This window comes from Hyperoodon ampullatus, assembly GCF_949752795.1.
Source record: "Hyperoodon ampullatus genome assembly, chromosome: 8".
NCBI lineage: Eukaryota > Metazoa > Chordata > Mammalia > Artiodactyla > Ziphiidae > Hyperoodon > Hyperoodon ampullatus.
The window spans coordinates 49,668,280-49,688,737 of NC_136921.1; positions in this window are offsets into that span (position 1 = coordinate 49,668,280).

Here is a 20,458-nt window from a genome sequence, read left to right on the forward strand (position 1 = left end):
AAAATCAACCACATTAAAAATGTGGACCTTGGCAGTAAGTAAAGGTGAATGGAACTGATCATGCCAGGATAAAGTAAATAATTCAAGTAAATAATCAAGTAAATACTCCAACCTAGTCCAAGTAAATAAGATTGTCACAAGTTGGGTGTAGTGAACTAGGATGTCAAGTGGCTTAGGCCACTTAATATCTGACAACAGAGCAAGAACAAGTATAGAGATAGATTACATAAACTGTGTCAAATAAATAGAAGATAACTCACAAGGGGAAAATAGACAGCTAAGAAAGAAACTAAGACATGAGGATATTTTCAGGAAACTATGGCATAATGGTCTACTACAGGGGTACTTGGCAATTGTTACTCTGACATCTAATAAGAGCTCTTCTGTTAATATTCCTGGCTCTACACGTCTAATATCCATGGGTATAAATGGTGTTCATTTAACTCAGATGATGTACATATTGCCCATATTATTTAAAAGATATACATCCCCCTATAGTGCCTTACAAACAACCTGGAATTTAATGGCAAGGGTCTTAGTCTTTCTCATGGCTGACATATTAATTCTTATTGAGTGATTAAGTAGGACTCCTAGTGGTAGAATCTCTGCCTCAAGCACAAAGAGCAGTATTTGCAGGATGAAGTCTCTGGTATATGCACAGGAGTGATGCTTGTGAAAGCCACTGGGGGAGTGTATATGAAAAAGCAGTTTAGCAGATGTAAAAAATAAATCTAACTTTCACACTGTTAAAGATATGATCCAACCACTTTTGATCAAAGTCTCTTTTGAGTCCTATATATAAATAGATTATGAGAGAAAGCTTAGATGAATAAGCCTTTAAAGAGAAGCTTTGACTTGTCAGAAGAGTCACCAGATCTAATGTTTACCTACCTAGTAACCTGTATGTGTTCTGAGAGCCTGCTAATGTGTCAGAACTAGCTTAGTCTCCAATATATTAATAAGGTAGGGAGAGCGAGGCTGGTATATGGTATATCATCTTCCACTGCCATATAATCTGTTCACCATGACTATAAAATGTGGATGATAGCAGGGTTTCTGGTGGGCATTGAAGTATATGTAATGATGAAAGAAAAGACAGTTTAACAACAATTTCAATGAGAAAACATTTGAGTATGACTTTATTAATGATATCAAGAAATCACAGAATTTTTAGGGCATGGTTAACTATCTTCTAAGTTGAATGTGCATGTCATTAAAAATTGAAACTCAATTTACTCTTTTATTTTTTCTCTGTGTATTTATTATTTTGTGGAATTGACTTGTTTAGACTTCTGCTAATGAGTAAATATATTCAACAATCTGTTTCTGTGAAGCAACTTGAAAATAAGTCATAGGAACCATGAGTTCTAGGAGAACTATATCCCTATAATTTATGTCAAGGAATAGCTCCATTTCACCCTAGATTTCATTTGGAGATGTATCTAGTTAAAGCAATAATTATCCTTCTTACTTAACTTCAAAGCTGTGGATACTTCTGCACATAAGAATGGCTTTCCCATATGGGAAATTTCAGAGTCTGCCGTGGGTCTTGTTTGCACTATTTGTTGACCTTTTCCAAAATGATCAGTTTCTTCTTTGGCTTTTTTTCCCTCTTCAGAATTTTCCTTTTTTTTTCTCGTTTTTAAAGCAAAATATTGTTTAAATCTAGCAGCCCTATGTCTGATGCTTTGTGTTAATACAGTTCCCCACATATTAATGTTTTCCACATATCAATATTCATTTCAAATTATTTTCTATATGCCCTTTAAGCAAAACCTAGTGCATGTAGTGTTCAGATTTTCTTCACTACTCTTATTTTTCATGCCAGTTTGACATTCATTTTTCATTCTATCAGACTGGGCTACTGCACAGAGGGATTTTGAGGAACATGGCCTAGATATCATTCATAAGGAAGAGGCTATCATACGACTGAAAACACACATAGTTGATGTCACAAGAGATATTATAGTTTCTACTGAAATTTACCTCTTCATTGATATGAACTTTACTTAATGGGGAAATTACTTACTTTTTCTTTTCCCCACTGTTACATTTATCACTTCCTAGCATAGAGAAATGTTGTGAAGCAATATGTTTAAAAATACAGTTTCATCATATTACTACACAAACTATGCTAGTAAACATTTCCCCAACCTAACACAGTGTCTAATTTCCATTAAAAATGTGTTAGCCTTTATTCTCAACAAACCCAGTGCTAAGTAGTTTATGTATTTTTTTTTTTTTTTTTTTTTTGCGGTACGCGGGCCTCTCACTGTTGTGGCCTCTCCCGTTGCGTAGCACAGGCTCCGGACGCGCAGGCTCAGTGGCCATGGATCACGGGCCTAGCCGCTCCGCGGCATGTGGGATCTTCCCGGACCAGGGCATGAACCCATGTCCCCTGCATTGGCAGGCGGACTCTCAACCACTGCGCCACCAGGGAAGCCCCAGTTTATGTATTTTTTGACTTTGACTCTTCACCACAAATCCCAAAAGTATGTATTGCTGTTTTTCCCATATTATAAATAAAAATCCTGAGGTTTAGAGAGATTAAATAATTTGTCCAAAATGACAGAGCTAGGGAATTTGGGGCGAATATTTAAAGCTAAGTCACCAGACCTCAGACACCTTGTTCTTAATCATTGTATTATGCTGAGTTCAGAAATTATAACACTATTTTTATTCGATTCTGTCAACTGCTAATAATGAATACCTAGTAAATATGTGGGTTCACTTCTTTTTAAGTAAAATAAAAGTTTAATTAAACATTTCTATTATCCTCTGTAAATCTCCTTACCCTCACATTAGATATAATCCTATCTTTCATTTGCTTTAATGTCTTGTGGAAGACTCCTTTGTCTTTGAAACTCCTTTTTTTAAAAAAAAAATTTCTACCTGATATTAGTCTTCCTAAGTTTATACTACACAGCGATTTTTTAACAATTAGTATATTATTATTTTTAATTTCATTTAGTTAGTGTTCCAGTAATTTCATATAGTATTTTTTCTTATCAGCTTTATTGAGCTATAATTAGCATAAAATAAAATGCACAACAGTAAAGTATGCAATGTGTGTGTATACATATATATATAAGTATTTCTAGTTGAGTAATTGAACAATTCTATTACTGGCACAAGATGACTAAGTGTTCAATTTAACTTTAGACAATGAAACTATTAAAAATGTTTCCTGGCATATTATTTTTTTAATAGCCTTGCAGCCACACCTGATGCTGTTTTTGTGATAGTATTTCCTTAATGACATTACAAAATCAGATTCATATTTTTCATAGGACTTACAACATTTCATCTTTATTGGACTTGTGTAAATTTAGCATTTTCCATGGTTTTAAATTTCAGTGAACGTGCTGTTTTGAAGAGAGAAATTTCTTATATATTTTCAAATAAAAGCAGTAAATGTCTTAGTAGCTAGAGAGGTTGGTATCTACTTAAGCTATATTCTAGGTCAAATATGTAGCAAGCAATAAAAGGATTTAAAAACAAGGTACATGAGAAAAAAAAGATAAGATGATGTAGAATAGATGGGCAATCTTAGATATCATGGTACAGTTCTTAAAGATTAAGAACCAAAATCTTCAACCAAAGATTATAGAAAAGAAAAAATCTTGAAGATTAATGAAGATTTCAAAGTAGTACATAAGGGGGGAGAAATGCAAAATTTGGAGAAAGATGGGAGGGAATAGCCAAGCATGCAAATTAATTATATAGACTTATCTAGTCAATATTAATACTATTAATAAAACATGCATTTATGACCTAAGGTTGCAGTTCAATGGAGGGAAAATATATGTATACCAGTAATTTTCCTATAGCTTAATAAAGCAAATTTTCTAAAATGTAGAGGCTAATATTTCTCCTTTTATTCCTAAGAAGTTTATTATCAAGGATCTCAGAACCTCACAATGCCTTAAACAATAAGAATAGCTCAGATGATTAAATGTAGCTTTGGATTTTGGTTGATTATACTCCATTTTAATAAGAACCAAGAAATTACAGTAAAGTTTATATTCCTATGGATGATAATAGAAAAAACCCTAACTAAGTTCATCTAATATGATTCTTGTCTAAAGATAGTAAACTTAAAATTTCAGATTAGTTATTTTGACCTATGTTAACCTACCTTTCAAGCCTGTCACAATGCATTCATTTGTTTATAAACAGCTCTTTTATTTATACTTATAAAACTTTCACCAATGCTTCACAATTCATTTAATATTATTTTGGAATTATAAGCTGACAATGTGCAGAAACTTCTCCATGTAACATTATCACATATGCCGTATACTATGGTGTTGATAAGTTACATTCTTTGAATCTGTTTATGAAGTGTGTTAAAACATAAGGGTTATATTTTATGGTCAACTCAAAAATAAATTTAAAGCTAAAAAATATAGACCATTTGCCATAATCTCATTTTACAGCAGGAAACTAAAGTCCTGAGAAATTAAATGTGCAGGAACTTACACAACTAGTTAGATGATGATCAGGGAGCTGAACGCAGATTTTCCTGCCTCCCAGTCCAGGGCTTATGCCACCATGTACCGCCTGTGCATGTGCACAGAATACAGTGTTCTCTGCAGAACGCCTGGATTCCTGGATTATTTCTCTTTTTCTCTGTCTCCATCCAACCTGGAAAGGCAGAGCCAGAGAAGAAGATTTGGAATAAATGTTCCCTGCTGAGACCACAACTATCCTGACTTTCAAAAGAGCTAGCAGTTAGTCAACAGCGTGAGAAGGAAGGGGTCACTGAGAGATTGGGAACCACATCAATATTATTCTAAATACTTCACTTCCTTTGGCCCCTGGATCAGGGGATGAGTCTTACTGTGAATATGGGTGTATAACTCCTACTCATAGGCTTCTGTCCATAATTTTTATTTCATATAATTAGAAATTAGTCATTTGTATAGAACAACATAGTAAAGTGAATCTGAAATTCAGTGGGATTATTGGTTTTAAGAGGAAGTAACTCCATACCTCAAATACCAGTACATGTGATTGCAGTCCCTGGGAATTATCAAAATTTACAAATTATGAGTAAAAATGAATGACAAGTACTGACTGCTTCAACAATATTAAATAAGTCTTGAGACATAGATCCTCTTCATTTCTCTCAGTACAATTTTTGGAATACAGTAGTTGCTCAAGAAATCTATATATTTACACAAACTGTAAATTTATCCTTTTGTGTTTATTATTTTAAAATTAACCATTAACTTTCCAAGAACTTGTGTAATAATGTTATAACTGAATTCTTCTTTTTAAAATTTGCTGTCTTGTTTCAAGTCTCACAATTAAATTTATCTGATTATTTTTAAAATCCACATATACTTATAGATACTCCCCAAAGTATTATTTTACCTTTTCCTTCATTTTCCTGCCAAGTACTTACTGTCTAATCCATGGTTTAAAAATTGTTTTTTTCTATAAAAGAACAGATAGTGAATATTAGGTTTTACAGGCTGTGCATTCTCTGTTACAATAACGCAGCTTGGCCACTGTAATGCAAAAACTGCCATAGACAGTACGTAAATAAAGGAGCCTTATTGCATTCCAACAAAACCTTATATATGGAATCTAAAACTTGAATTTCTTATAATTTTCACGTGTCATGAATATTATTCCTTTTTTGTGTTTTGATTTTTGTGCCAGCCAGGATATAACAATGATTTTCAAGTGTTTTTTATTTTGACCCCACAATGAAAAAGATATTTTACTTTATGACCATGTGTACATTTATATCCATATATATAAACATCTATATAGACCTAGATATATATATCTTTATCTGTATGTATTGGTGTAAGAATTTCATCCATATTGTAGTTTGTATAAGTACTTCATTCCTTTTTATGACTGGATAATATTCCATTGCATCAATATACTACATTGTGTTTATATATTCTTCAAGAAATGAATATTTGGATAGCTTCCAGCTTTTGGCTATTATTAATAAAGCTGTTACGAACTTTCATTTACATGATTTTTTGTGGCTATATGTTTTCAGTTCTCTTGGGTGTATACCTAGGTGTGGAATTGTTAGGTCATTTAGTAACCCTATGCATAATTTTTTTTAGGAACTATCAAACTGTTCAAAAGTGGCTGTTCCATTTAAAATTCCCACTAGCATATATGAGGGTTCTGATTTCTTCATAATTTAGCAAACATTTTTTATTTCTGACCTTTTGATTAGAGCTATAGTAGTAGGTGTAACATGGTGCTTGTTGTGGTTTTAATTTACATTGCCCTTATAACTAAAGATATTGAGTAACTTTTCATGTGCCCATTGTTTATCTTCTTTGGAGAAATGTCTATTCAAATCCTTTGTATATTATCTTTTTATTGTTTTGTTTTAAGAGTACTTTATATACTCGATACAAATCCCTTATCAGATATATGACTGGCATATATTTTCTTTCATTTTGTGGGTTAACTTTATACTTTCTTGACAGTATAATCTAAAGCACATGTTAAAACTTTTTTTGATGTGGTCCAGTTTATCTATTTTGTTCTTTTGTTGTTCTGCTTTTGGTTTCTTATCTATGAAATCATTGCCTAACTCAAGGTCACAAAGATCTACATTTACATTTTCTACAAATCGTGTAGTTTTAGATCTCACATTTATGTCTTTGATCTGTTTGATGTATTTTTGGTAAATGCTGTGAGGTATGGGTCCAAATCCATTCTTTTTGTATGTGGAGATCTGGTTTGCACAGAGACATTTATTAAAAATTCTATGCTTTCCCTTGAATTGTCCTTATACTGTTGTTAAAAATCAGTTGACTATAAATGTAAGGGTCTATATCTGAAATCTCAATTACATTCCATTAATCTATAGTCTATCTATATAAAAATATCACATCCTATTGATTACTGTGTTTGTAGTAATGTTTTAAAATCAGGAAATGTGAATTCTACAACTTTGTTCTTTTCAAACTTGCTTTGGCTTCTCAGTGTTCCCAGCAATTCCATACGAATTTTAGGAACAGTTTGTCAATTTTGGAAAAAAGGAAGCTTGGATTTTGATATGGATTGTGTTGAATCTGTAGATAAATTTGGGGATTATTGACATCTTAACAAAACTAAGTCTTCAAGTCCATGAATACAGGATGTCTTTCCATTGACTTAGGTCTTCTTTAGTTTCTTTGAACAATGTTTTATAGTTTTCGATGTATAAACCTTGGATTTCTTTTATTAAATTTATTTCTGAGGATTTTATTGGTTTTGATTCTATTGTAAATGGAACTGTTTTCTTAATTTCAATTTTGATTGTTTATTGCCAATGTAAGGAATACAGTTGATTTTTGTATCTTGATCTTGTATCCTGCAGCCTTGTTAAATTCTTTTATCAAATAGTTTTTTTCCTGTGGATTACTTAGGATTTACTATATACAACTCACGCCATCTTTGAATAGAGTGTTTTAATTTCTTCTGTCCTATCAGGTGCCGTTTATTTCTTTTTTTCTGGCTAATTTCCCTGTCTAGAACCTTCAGTACAATGTTGAGTAGAAGTGGCAAGAATGGACATATTTGTCTTGTTCTTGATGTTAGGAGGAAATCCTTAAGTCTTTCATCATTAAATATGATGTTAGCTATGGATTTTTCATAAATGTTTTTGTCAGGTTGAAAAGTTCCCTTCTATTCCTGGCTTAGTTTTAGTGTTTTTATCATGAAAATGTGTTGGATTTTGTCAAATACTTTTTATTTCCATCAAATCGAGATGATCATTTGTTGTTTTTTTCCTTCATTCTGTTAATATGGTACATTACATTGATCAGTTTTCTTAGGTTGAACCAATTTTGAAACTTTTATATACTTGAAGCTCTTTTGGTCATGGTGTTCAATTCATTTATACATTGCTGGGTCTGTTTTGGTAGTATTTTGATGAATTTTTTTGTTTTTGTTTATTGTTTTTTTTCATTTTTGTTATTTTTTTGTGTCTATAATCCTAAGGCATATTGGTCTGTAATTGTAGTTTTGTTACATCTGTTGTTTTTCTCTGCTTTTGTTATTAGGATAACACCGACCTCATAGCGCAACTTTAGAGTGAGCCTTTATGCAAATCATGAACTTTAGTTAATACTAATGTATCATTATTAGTTCTTCAGTTATAACAAATGTACCATACTATTACAAGATATTAATGATAGGGAAAACTATGTGGTGTGGGGAGGGTGGAGAGCATATTGGAATTCTCTGTACTATCTGGTTACTTTTTCTATAAATCTAAACTGTTCTAAAAGTAAAGTTTATTAATTAGAAAAAGTCAATTGATCATTGTTGGGAGTACTCCTGAAATTTATATTTTGTTCCACTGATTTACATATCTATGCTTCACCAATATTACCCTATCTTGATTAGTAGCTTTATAGTAATATTGAAATAAACTAGTGTGAGTTCTTAAACTTTCTTCTTTTTCAAAATTGTTCTGTCTATTCTAGTTTCTTCACCCTTTGAGAAAAATTGTAGATTCAGCTTGTCAACTTCTGCCAAATAAGCCTATGGGGTTTTGGGGTTTTTTGAGAGTTTCAGTTTCAATGAAAATAGGAAAAGTTATGTTTATTTTTTTTACCAAAGTTGTATATACATTATCAGCATGCAGTTTTGAAAAACTATTGACATTCATTCATTTACAGATGCCACACAAATTTACCTACCTATCTAAGAAACAGTATAGATAAAACTCAGAATTTTAGTATATGCATATTTCTCTTTGCTTTATGCGCACAGTAAATACTTTATGAATGGGTAGAGTGGAACAGTTGTTTAATCATTGCTCAACTATATACATTTGTATTTGAAATAGTATGTTATTGCATCCTTTTCAAAAGCAATTGTGGCCAGCTGCAACCAATTTGTCTGTTAGTACAATAGAAATAGAAATGAATAAAGTTTTCAGCTAGCTAAATTAATGTGCCAAAGTCCATCCTTACACACACACACACACACACACTCACAGGCATACACAGCTCAAATACAAAACGCAGATGTCAAGGATTAAACATGTAGATATTATATGTGATAAAGATGGTTCATACCTCGGAAGTAAAGAAGACCAATTTGCAGTCAAGTACAAGTTCTCCCTGAATAATCAAAATGCTGATGTGATCTGGTAGCTGAACAATTACTTTATTCCTGTCTTTAAATTTTTATTCTGCTTTTGTTGAATGAAGTATGAATCAGTCATTGGGAAATTTGCATCACTACAGCTTTTTAGTTAGTTTTAATCCCAGTTCTTAATTGACTATATTTCTAACATTGATGCTTATAACAGTTCATATCTATTGGGACCTGACCAGTCAAAACCAGTTCTTAAAGTTTTGCCAATGAAGGAATACAAAATTTGGGGTGCATACTCCAAATATTATAAGATAGCAGTTGAAAATAGGAAACCTAAAAGCTTAGTCCAGATCATCTCAAAAATCCTTATACTCTAGTGTTCCTTTATAATTGGCAGTTACGTAAAATTTTCATTCCCTAAATTATTTCTGTGGAGAAATCTATCTTTAAGATAAATTTATCTTAAGAATGTATTTGATATGTAAAGTTAAAGTAGACTGCCAAATAGTTATGAAGTTCCCAGTGAACGAATATAATTTTTGGAGATTGTTATTCTTTACAATGAAAATAAAATATTTAGATATTACTTTGAATCTTTTAGATGCAGGGTCTATAAAGTTTCACAGATGAAGGAATGTGAGTGACAGACACATTTACTTTTTGAGATCCAATTTATGTAGACTAAATTGCACAGACCTTATATATTCATAGGAACCTATCAAGATGCATAATATTTCCATCATCCAAAAGAGCCCTTTCTGTGCCTTTCCTGTCAATCTGAACCTAACTCACCATAGGCAAGTAATGTTCTTTTTTCACTCACCAAAGATTATGTTTGCCAGATCAAGAACTGTACATCAATGAAATGTTATATCATGTATTCTTTGGTGTCTGGATTTTTTCTCTCAGCATAATTTTTAAAAAGATTCTTTCAAGTTGTATGTATTGGTCTTTTTTTTAATGCTAAACAGTATTCCATTACATATATTATACCACAGTTTTTTTATACATCCTCCAGTTAATGAAAATCTGAGCTTTTCTTTTTTCAAGTTTTAGGCTTCTATGAAACTTTTTGTACAAGTCTTTTTATTAGCTTGTTTGTACAAGTCTTTTTATTAGCTTGTGTTTTCATTTCTCTTGTGCAAATACTTAGATATGTAATTGTTAGATAGAGTGTAGGCAAATGTTTAACATTATAAAAGACTTGCAAACCATTTTCTAAACTGGTGATACCATTTTGCAATCCACCAGCAGCATATAAAAGTTCTTATTGATACCAATCCTCACCAGGTTTTGATGTTGTTGTTAAATGTCGTTTTTGCCTTTCTACTATGTATGTAGAGCTCAGGACCTCAGCTAGGCTGAGAGAGAGAGAGAGAGAGAGAGAGAGAGAGAGAGAGAGAGAGAGAGAGAGAGAGAGAGAGAGAGAGAGAGAGAGAGAGAGGAGCTCTCAGGTGCTGGAGTAGCCCATTAAAGCAACAAGCCAAAGACGCAAGAGGGAAGGTATGTGGGAACAGATGTATATGTATGACTGATTCACTTTGGTATAAAGCAGAAACTAATAAAAATAAATAATTTTTTTTAAAAAAAAGAATTAACGCCTTTACTCGCTGTGATGGTGTTTTTAGCAAGAGGCTAAAACCAGAGAAAGCACCCTGACTCTCTCTGTTACATTTCCCTACCTGAAACTGCCCAACGCCTGAGGGTCCCGCAGCTCAGCATAGCTGTGGAGATTTTGTCACTATTGAGGGAGCCAGAACAAAAGGCTCTGGTATTTTTATGGACTCTGAGGAGGAGGAGTGAGGAGGACAAAGGGGAAGGGCTAGGAGTGGAAAACACTGGGTTCTGAGTCAGAGCGGAGAAAAGTGTCTTCTCAGTTTCCCCTGGTCTCCCTACTGTCCCCACCACCCCCACCATAAGTAGGTCTCAGCAAGTGTACCTGAGGAAGACCTCTGCCCAAGACATCAGATAAAGAGATCTAGGAATGAGGGTACCAGGGCTAGGAATGCAAATATATGAAGAGCATGACTTACCGGAGGGGTTTGAGTCCTTGCCTGTTTCTCCCTTCATAGACTGCGATGCATGGGCTGTACACCAAGTCTGAAGGCAGCTTTCCCCCTGAGGCTTGCCAGATAAAGCCTTTGTAACTGCCTATGCTCAGACCTGGAAAATCACACATGGGTTTTTAACCAGGAGCCAGACTCTGGACCTACTTTTACAAACTGTCTCTTGGAGATCTTGCCCATTTTTTTGTTCGTTTTTCTTTCCTTTTTTTTTTTTTTTTTTTTTTTTTTTTTGCGGTACTTGGTCCTCTCACTGTTGTGGCCTCTCCCGTTGCGGAGCACAGGCTCCGGACGCGCAGGCTCAGTGGCCATGGCTCACAGGCCCAGCCACTCCACGGCATGTGGGATCTTCCCAGACCGGGACATGAACCCGTGTCCCCTGCATCGGCAGGTGGACTCTCAACCACTGTGCCACCAGGGAAGCTCCTTGCCCATTTTTAATTGAATTAATCTTTTAACTTTATTATTGAGTTGTAGGAGTTCTTTACATATGAAAAGTACAAGTTCTTATCAAATATACGTATTGTGAATACTACATGGTCTATGCTTTTCCTATTCATATTCTTAATGTTATCTCTTTCTCTTGAGGAGATACAATTTGATAAAAGTTTGTGGCTTCTCTTTCTGTATTCTACTATGAAATATTTGCCTCTTCTTTAATATTTATAGTGTATCTTTTGAAAATAATAAATAGCTGCATCTTAGTTTTTTTAATCCAATTGACAATATCTATTTACATATAATCCAGTTGCAGTCAGTTTCAAATGCCATTTTAATAAATGCTTTCTCTTTACCTCATCTGATTTGAGTTCCTTTTTTCTCTCTTTTCTTTCCACTTTGGAATTGAGTAGTTTTAAAATATCTATTGGCTTTTTAGGTATGGCTTTTTCTTTAGTGATTGCAATTTACATACTAATCTTACACAATATCTCTTGAATTAGTATTATACAATTTAGTTTATAATATAAGAATAATACCACAATATAAATCCATTTAGTCTTGTCATAATTTTTGTGCTTTTGCTGCTTATACCTCTGTTTATATACAAACTCTTAAATATCCTGTGATTATCTTTGCTTTCAACTTTCAATTATCTTTTAAAGAAATAAGAAAAAAATAAAATAATTTTAAAAATATTTATCTACATATTTACTATTTCCAGAATATTTTTTTCTTTCTAGTGGTTTTCAGTTTCCACTGGGTGTCATCTTACCTTTGCTTGAAGGATAGCTTTTAATGTTTCTTGTAGTCCAAAACTATTACTGTCAAATTCTCTGAGTTTTAATTTATTTTCAGATGCCTTTATTTCATCTTTATTTTTAACAAACATTTTCACATGGTGATGAATTATAGTCTGACAGATTTCTCTTTCAGCACTGTAAGGATGCTGTTCCATTGTGTTCTCTCAGGCACCAAATCATGCACTGCTTGCTTTCCAACATGTGAAAAAAGTTTCTTCCTCTGATTTATCCATTTTTATGGTTTTACGCAAGAGTTTAGTCTGATAAGAGATACTGTACATTGTTGTGGTCAAGTGCCTAAATTTGGCCTTACTGAGAGCAAATATTAGACTTTCTTTGAGTGGATTCATTTTTCTTTCTATCAGTGAAAAGTCTAGTACATATAACACTATACTTGGCTTACTAGTAATATTGGAGCAATGTTGTCAAATGTATTTCTCCTGCCTATCTCAACAATATAATTGTATTTTGTTCTATACTTCTCAATATTGGACAATTATAATATTTGATAATTATTAGTTACTGAAGAAGAACAGTTACATTTTATGAGTATTGTTCAATTGTCATCACCAATAGAATGATATTCAGATGTGTTCTTTCTGGAAAGCTTTATAAGTAATAAAAACGACATGCCTAGGTGATTTAACTTTTTCTAGAGTAATTGCTTTTTGGCATCATTATTGTGGGATAGTATGTTATTATACTGTCAGTACAATAGGTGTTGTTTCCAGGTGTATTAGCAACTGCTTCAGTTAAACTTGTGGTAACTAGTTCCTGATCATTTTGAAAAAAATAAAAATTAATAAACATCTTATATTTCTTAATGTTCTGAAAATTATGATCTTGAGCTCAACTAAGTTAATACTACTTTTTTGAATATTAAAAATTCCTCTGAGTTTTGTTGGCCTGTAGAACATTTGCTGACTACACATTGAGTAAGACCTATGAAAGTAATATTCTGGAGTTGAAAATGATCTGTTCTTTACCCTCTGAAAGAAATCTTCCAGAGATCAGAGCAGGTTTTGCCATAGTAATAATATTTTAGATATTGTTTATTTTCAAGAGAAATCTTATTGGAGATTTATATGAGCTAAATAATTGATGGGCTTGATTGTGTCAGTTTCCCCAGGATATTATAGACTTATTTGCGTTCTTAATTTCCAATCACACAGCATACTCCTTTTAATACTGAACTGTTCACAATTCCCTAAAATTATCTAATTCTTTCAAACCTGTGAAATTTGTCCTATTAATACATCTCTTTGGAATTACCCCAACTACTTACTACTGTTATATACCAATGGACCTTTCAAGGCTTAACTCAAGTATTACTCCCTCTATGGAGTGTTCCAGTCTCTGAAGTAGAGTTGACCAGTCCTTACTTTTTGCCATCAAAGCAATTATGACGTGCTCATGATTTTTAAAATATTTTTCTATTTCTCTTTAAAGACATAAAGTTTGAGGGGTCTGGAAAAAAAGAATCTATGTAAAATAATTTAAGTGCTGGGGTCTGTGTAAGTATTCAGTCTCTAGCCATGACCTTGCCAACTTACTATATCTCTGCAAGTCTTAGTTCCCTCATCTGAAAATGAACACTAACTTCCATGACTTCTTTTGGAGTTGTTGGTAAGATAACCTGACCAAAAGAAAATAAAGCACCTAAATAAATAGTAGGAATACAAGCCCATGGTAAATGTCATTGCAATGTTTCAGAAACACACTAGGTGTCCCTACTTTCCAACACAGATTTTTCCAAAGTACAATTAAGCAGACTCTAACATTTACCTCAATAATTAGTCAAAAAAAAAATACTCAAAAGATATTTAAGAGACATTTGATTACATCTGCAGTGACCAAAATAAAGCATTCAGTCTTCATGAGCTATTGCTGGATTGTCAAATATAAATTATTTCAAACAAACAGGGCTCAGGTTGGAACTCATAAACATCAATCATTTTGTCATGATTTCTGAATATATCCAACAATTGATTCAAGGAGAAAGGTGAAATACTGCTAATGTAAACATATAAATAAGGTTGGGAAAACAATCATCGTGGAAATTTAATTGCATTTTCACATTTATTTATAAAATATTTCAAAACTTATTATGTGAGATTATTTTTAAGTAATTCTGTTCCATAAATGTTGCCATAATTATAATTATTAAAGAAATAATTGAGGAAACTGGATTTAGGTTAGTTACTCATGCTAAGTTAAGAAAAACTGTCATACTTGTTGAATGATGAGCAGGAAAAAGAGAAAACAGTCCTACTCTTTAAAGAAACTTCCTAAATAAAATTTTACCTCAATGTACATATAAATGTCACTTTGATTTATAAAATTGTTTAATGCTTCTTGGAAAGTAACGGGACTAATGCTTTTTTTAAGTGACACAAAAGATCTATTAAGTAAATATTAGTGTTATTATTTGAGGGTTTGGACTGATTGATATTTGCTTTATTTAAAAACCAATGTTAATTTTCTAAAGACACAAAAACATAATACTTTTTCACTTCAAAAAACAGAGTTATCACATTTAATTATTTTGTGAGTTATCATATTTAATTATTAGGTTCATAATGAAAGGCAAAAGGTAAAGCTCAATTACAAGTAAGATTTTCCCCCCAAGTAGAGATCTTCATTGGCAAACATTCCTTTGGAGTAAAATGGTACCCAGTGTCTACTGAGTTATACCAAAGCACAGTTCAGAGGATAGTTACAGCACTTTTCGGCTTGAATAGATTATTTTAGACTGCTTCCTTCCTCTCAAGTGAATGTGATTAACAAGATGAAAGACAACAACACTAAACATTTTTCAAAGGGCTTTAAAAGTCAATAGTGAGAACAAATTAACTGATTATATAAAGTAGCTAATTTCTGCCACCATAAGAATCACTCCTCTTAAGTGGGATCTATTGATTTATCAGGCTTATATTTGGAGATTATCTTTAAAACTAGATTAGAGGAAGTAATTGAGTAAATTTGAGCTTTTTATGGGAAAATATATTATTATTAATAATCTCTTTATAAATGTATTTTTAGGCTTACTTTTCTTATAATTTAACTAATGAGCAGAAGGATATGTAATTTAGAGCAATAATTTTTAGTCAGAATGTATTTTCTAATCTCTTAAGTCATGTTTTCTCAAGTGGATTTCTAAAATAGCTAAAATATGAATAAAATCAAAGGCATTGTAAAAGATCTGGGCATAGTTAAAAAATAATCAATGCACTTTCTTAAGTCCAAATATTGATTCTAGCTGTTTACCAGGACAAGATCATTTTTTCGTTCTGTTCTTACAATTCCATCTCAGGGCCCTGGGTGGAATACCATTTCTCACAATGATTATACTGATTTATTTCCCCCACATTCCACTTCGTGTATTTGACAAAACTGACAGAGTACAAGTATAAATGAATATAATCAAAATTGACCTAATGAACCTGGTCCTCAGAAATTTTTCACCATGTATGACATTATTATATTGATTCTTAATTACATTAATGTTATCTCTAGTAATGTTACCTTTGCTACTATTTAACTTATCCTTGAATATTTTGATTCCCTGGTATAGAATGTAGGTTAGCTCACTCAGCGGCTGTAACATATGATGTCATTCCTCTGCCAGTAGCCCCTTGGAAGTCTTTACCATTTCATGTCCACAGGCTCTTGGTATGCTTTCATTCTCAATAGCTAGCCCTTGTATCTCTTTTTCAGAGGGCTTCCCTCAAACTGGCAGAACTCAGAGATGGAGTATGGGAATTGCTTGAACAATTACTCTCTCCAGGAAGCTGCCCTGAACCAATGACCTGTGGGTGTGGGAATATAAATATTTCTGCTCTCCTCTCTCAAACAAGGCAATGATGTGGCCCTGCCACTGACTCTAAAACTCCTTTATGAGACCGAGTCAAAATCATCCACTGGGATATCTGACTTGATGTTTTATCTTTGCTTGGCTTTCTTCCTTTCTTTGTCTCACCCGTTTATCTCTATTAGATTTTCCTGTAAATAAATCACTTTCACACAAAACTTCCAGGTCTGATTCTGTGGAACACAATTTAAAGCAATATCCAATTCCTACTTTCTTCTCCTATTCTTGATTTTACTAACAGAGTTTGTAAAAGCTAAATTCTCAATTTCCCTACCTTCCTTATAACTCAGCTAACCTAGAGACTCTGAGAATCCTGGCCCTGACTTCATCGAGCCTCTGAAATAAAGGAAGCAGCAACCTAACTATAGTTCTTTTTATATGAGACAAATAAACTTTCATTTGTGTTATTTTAGCTGTATATTCCAATATTTCCTAACAGATTATGGTTTTTAGAGGAAAGGCACCATATTTTCTACCTTTTTAGATCTTTCTATTGCTCTCTGTAATGTAAAAAAATGTTATGTGTGTATAGAGAGAATATTATGTACAATTTTTATATATTGTATGTTGATAATTTAAAAGGCATGCACTCATATAAAAATTATTTGTTGACTTTATACATGTGTAATTTTTTTCCCTTCTCATCAGAATATAGCTTAATGAGGGCAAGGAAATAGATTTCCATCAATTTATCCCTAATGCCTAGAAAAATGTCAAATGCATAGAATAAGTTCAATAAAAAACTTGCATAATTAACTTAATTAAAAATAAAATATATGCAAAAACAATGTAAATGATGGGCTTCCCTGGTGGCGCAGTGGTTGAGAGTCCGCCTGCCGATGCAGGGGACGTGGGTTCGTGCCCCGGTTTGGGAGGATCCCACATGCTGCAGAGCGGCGGGGCCCGTGAGCCATGGCCGCTGAGCCTGTGCATCCGGAGCCTGTGCTCCGCAACGGGAGAGGCCACAACAGTGAGAGGCCTGCGTACCGCAAAAAAAAAAAAAAAAAAAAAAAATGTAAATGATACGGTATTTTTAGGGTTTTTAAGGTAACATTGCATTTACTGTTTTGTTCCTCAAAGAAAACTTAGAAAATATATTGGTAGATTATTATATCAAATATGTTGTCAATATATTTTATGGATGCTACAATATCTGCTGTAGTGGTTAGATAAGGATATAGGTGAATGGATGGATATAAGAATAAATAAAAAACACTAATTTTTACTGCAGGATTAATTCTGAGTTCATGAAAAGCATGTATATTATATTTTAGTTCAAAATTCAAGTTTTCTTTTTTTTTAACTTTCAAGAACTGGTTGGATAACAAGCAGCAAATGAGTAGCAATGTGGCAGATAAATGAATGTGCCCTGGACCCAAATCAGAGAATCTCAGTTTACCATTCATTAGTTACATACCTTGAATATATTTTCAGGCTCTTATAAAGTAAAGGTAAGCATGACCTTACAAAACTGCGTTGTCATCCAACACTATCTATTCCATGCTACCCATGCCATATTACTACCAGTTACACTACCAATGGATATTTATAAGACATCTGCTATTAGATTGAACAATATGAATTTACTGTTTTTATAATTTTAAAAACCTGGCAGAATATTGGCAATTTACAGTTCAACCTAATTTAGATGAGAGATATTTTAGAGGGTATAAAAATTAACAAGACTCTGCCCTGCTGTCAACTTTCTATTAAAGGACCTAGTGAGCAAATGTGATTTTATGTAAAGTGACCTAAATGGTAAAGTAAATCACACAGTTGACACGTTTGTTTACAGTCAGTTATTACTGTTGAAGCTGGCTTACAGTATATACTGCTCAATGCCACAATGTAGGACCTGGTCCTATTTTTATTATTTATGTAATTGATATCTTTCCTCTAGTTTGATGATTTTAGATTAGTGTTTGTTCATATGCTCTTATGCATGTGTTAAATGTGCCTACCTCTAATACAAAATATGTTGACCACTTAGTTTTTATAATAATCTTATGACAACAGTGGAAATTGAGCAATTAAGCCCTATGTCTTAGAACCAACAGGTGACCAAGAGGTCTTTGGAATGAATTGAAGACTCTAGGTCACATCTTTACCCCATTACTAACCTAATGAGATACACTGTCTTTCCTTAATTAAATGAAAATTTCTTTGAGGCATTTTTAGTCGTAATTTCAACTAACTTCATAATTTCAATATATTGCTATTTAATTGCTTTAGGATACTTTATCAAATGAACTAATTCAGCAGGAAACACATCCTTGAGAGAACACATTGTCCATGACTTACTGAATATTCTCTGACCTAACACGGCTAAATTATCAGTGAATTTTTTTAGTAAAAAAATCCTTACATTTGTATTTTAATTATATCAAATATCTAAAATAATGTATATGTACCATACATGATTAATTCATAAGAGCTAAAGGGAATAAAAAATCCCTTTTAAGTTCCCTTGTGGAAAGGGCAGTTGCCAGTTTAATTACCTTTTTTTTTTTTTTACATTCACAAACTAGATCCATAAAATTAGACAATCTTTATTACAATGGTTCATCTGAACTTTATATTTATATCAGCTTCTAGGATCAGGCAAAATTAGTGCTGGAAGAGAACTTAAAGGTCATGTACTCCAAACAGATAAGGAATTAGTTCTGTGAGGTCATGACTAATCGAAGACTGCATGGTTATTTAAAGGTAGACACAATATTTGAATACAGGGGAATGAGTAAGAGAGAATAGTCAAAGAAGAGTAGGTGTCGGGCTATAAATTCCAGAAAAAAGAGTCAGGAGGCAAAGATGATGTTTTAAGAGAATGAAGAGCTAGCTTTTTGTATGTGTTTGAATTTTAAATGGAAATGCCCAGCAGGCAATGAAGGGATACAGGATTGAAATGTAAAGTAGAGAGATTAGAGTTTGAGATGTGGATTTTAGGATCAATTTCAGAGAGGTGATTGTTAAGCACTAAACTCTATGAACTCTCTGGGGAGGGTTAAGACTGAAGACTAAAATTTGAAATTAGAGTGTATAAGGGGAGAAAGAATGGAAAGATATAACGAGATTCAAGGGACTTTCTCTCATCTCTCTTGATTATTTATTCAATTGCTCCTTGTATTCTGGTTCATTTCTAACACTATTTGAAGATTATTAAGAATCTGCCATCTTAAATACAAAAAAGAAATTATGCACCATCTCTCTCTCCAACACGCTTACATAAGCCTGTCTCTACCCATTGTTTCACAAACACCTTTCTTGAAAGTTTATGTATTCACTGTCTCCATTCCCTTCTTTCCCATTTTTTTCCAACTCATACAATCTGGCTTTAGCTCCCACTGCTCTACTCACTCAGCTTAATAAGGTCATCCATCCATGTCCCCTTCTAGTAACAACAATGGACTTGTTACTTCAGTACTTGTTGTGCTTGACTTCTTGGAATAAAGTGATTATGTTAACCACTTTTTCCCATAATATTATCTTTTTAGGTACTATGTCAACCTCTTTGTCCTTTGTCCTTTGTCCTATCTTTTTCAATCACCATTTTACTGATTTTTCTCCCTCTTCCATAAGTTTTAGTGTTCCCTGAATTCTGTAAGAGTTGTACCTCATTTCTTACCCAAGAACCATGCATTGATAATTTTACTCACAGTCTTTTGTTTAAATCAGTTAACATCCATGGGGGCATTTAGAACAATGCTCAGTACAGAGTAAGTTCTATACAGTTTAAAAAAATTATCACCTGTGTGTTAATCACATACTATATCTCTGTTTTCCTTGGGATTTTGTACTTGAGCAAACTCAAATTTCCAACAATACAAAAGCCCTACAAATTACACTTAGAAAAGGTGGAAGCCCTAAGTATACCGCATTATACCCACAGGCAAGTCACTTGGCACTTAAGACACAACATGCTTAAAACTGTCCTGAGTGCCAAGCCCATTCCCTCAGCCTACTCTCTATGGAATGCCGATATCTATGTGTAGACACTTAGGCTATGTGTAATTTACATGGTCTTTTGCATTGTGAAGTGCTTACAAAATAAAATAAACTTCCTATCAGTTTGTAAATAAGGCTCACATTATGAATGCTTCAGCTGAAGTTGATATATTAAAGGTAATTGCCATTTTCCAAATCAAGCCATGAATACCAATATAAAAACAATAGTGTGTAAAGTGTAGAGAATGAAGAACAAATATAAA